The sequence below is a fragment of the Trachemys scripta genome, chromosome 9 (genome assembly GCF_013100865.1).
Source record: "Trachemys scripta elegans isolate TJP31775 chromosome 9, CAS_Tse_1.0, whole genome shotgun sequence".
Lineage (NCBI taxonomy): Eukaryota > Metazoa > Chordata > Testudines > Emydidae > Trachemys > Trachemys scripta.
The window spans coordinates 94,903,189-94,905,468 of NC_048306.1; positions in this window are offsets into that span (position 1 = coordinate 94,903,189).

Below are 2,280 nucleotides of genomic sequence, written 5' to 3' on the forward strand. Positions count from 1 at the left end.
TGAATCAAACCGAACAACAAGGAAAATTTCAGAAAATAAAAAATTGTCAGAGTCACAGAAGACACACCTTTTATTTTTTTGACCAGCATGTGTTTTATTTAACAGGAAAAAAAAGGAAAAAAAGGCTCTGCAGTGGCCGGGGGGGGGGGGTATTTATAATCAAAGTACTAATGAACTTGTCGCGGGAGAATGGGTCTGTTTTCTATTATTTAAAAAAACCCACTTTTCCAAGGCTAATAGTGAGTAAGGCCCCTGATGGCTCCAGGGAGTGAGAATGGAGGGATGAAGCTGTGAGGGATATGCACACTGAGGGGGTACAGAGCCCTTCGTGCTCCACTCCAGGTCACTGGTTTGAATTTGTCCCTGCTTGTCTTGGAACAAGCTTTTCCCTTCTTGGTCTCCAGTTCATCTCCAGCCCCAGGGCTCGATCACTGCCTTCAACTCTGTGAGTTGGGGGCTGGAAAAAAGCTTGGCAAGGTTTCCTTCCTGGAGATAGACTCATAGCATTCTGTCAGTGGACAGGATTGCCTCCTCAGCCTGCCACCACTTCCCCAAGGACAAACAGAGGCTTCTGTGCCTCTGTACTGGCCCTGTGGTTCCCTCCTCCCGACCTCCTGAGTAGAGTGGTTGCAATGCATCCACTCTGATGTAGGCGGCTGCCCTGAACCTGCGAAAGAATTGAAGGGGCTTCAGCATAGTCAATGCAGCTTCAGGCTACATGTTCCCTGTGGGGCTTGGGTTAAGAAGATGATGCATGTGTCTCAGGCCCCTAACTGCCTGCTGTCAGCGTGACTGTTTTCGTAGGATCCCAGGCCTGTGGAACTCCCTTCACAGAGGTTTGGGGACAATGCACTGAAGTCTGTCTCACTCCCAAAACTCCTATTGCATTGCCAAGGGCAGATCCTCGTGTGGATAGATCTCTCCACATACTGATCTTAGGGGTTCAGATTCAGTAGCTGTTTAGTGGCCTCTGTGAAATGGGTGAGAGGATCTCAATCCACTTTGTCAAAAAGAGGTCTCCACATCACAAATCACCGCTACAGCTGGGCGGTGGCATGAAGTTGTCAGGCACCAATCTACCTAGAGGTGGACCCATGTAGAGTCACACTAATGAGGCTGGAATAGCTTCCTCTGCTTCTGCCTGTTCTATAGATAAAATAGGACTCAATCTCCAGTCCTGTTGAGCACCTTTCCCCACACCAAATTCACTATATATAGATTGATAGATAGTGGATATTCTTGTTCGTGTTCTATAGGTAACATTAAACGGGATGTTTTAAGCCAAGCATATTTTGCTGGGTCCTGGAAATGTTAGACACAGGGCCCTGTGGTGGGCAAAGTATGTGATTGCCATCGAACTAGGCAGTCATGCTCTCCTTGTCTTGGATTTCTTTATATAAGACAGAGGCTGATTCACAAAAGGAAATGCTGAGGCCACACAGGTTGCCAACTCTCTAGTCTAACCGGTGTAATGATTGAGGTTTTGCTGGGGAGCAGCAGTTAAAGAAAAAATAACAGAACGTGAGTCACATTCATCCCTGGTGCAGCTCCACCAATTTCAATGGCGCTAAACCCATGACGAATCTGGCCCCGTGTTCGTCCCTCGTAAAATAAAGGAAGATCCCTCCTGCAGCAGAATCAATTGGAAAAGGGAGAGAGGAAAAAAAAATGTGCTTCCTTCTAACCCACATTAAAAATAACCATTTTTAGTTGCACAATGGGGACAGATAAAACCAATTCTACTAGATACCACCGTACAATCTCCACAGCATGTCATGAAAAACAAATGGGCAAATCCCAGGCATTTCTTTCATCTCTGCTCATTTATATATAATACAGGGGAAGTGAGGAGGACATAAATTGTGTGTGTGTGTTTTTCCTAAGTTGATCATGTCACCAAGGTGAGCACTGAAAAGCTTTAGTGTGGATTTTATACATGGACAAAATGATTAGGAATTAAAGTTTTTATTTGTCAGGTTGATTTAGACCAGTTGGCTAGAAATAATAATATTTAAAAAAAAAAAAAAAAAAAAAAGACTGCCAGGGTTTTCTCTAGTGTGCAGTGTTTTCTGTGTCAGCCGTTTCTTCCCATTTGGCAGGTTGGTTGTGTATGTGAGCACTACTGGAATGCTGAAATACCACCTGAGGGAGAAAATTGCTAATCACTAAAAATGACTAATCATTCTCTCACGCTAAACAAATCCTGCTGAGAGGTTTTTAGTTACACGGGGGTGCTGCCCCCCAGCTAATGATACAGAGATGCAAAAGGGACCATATCAC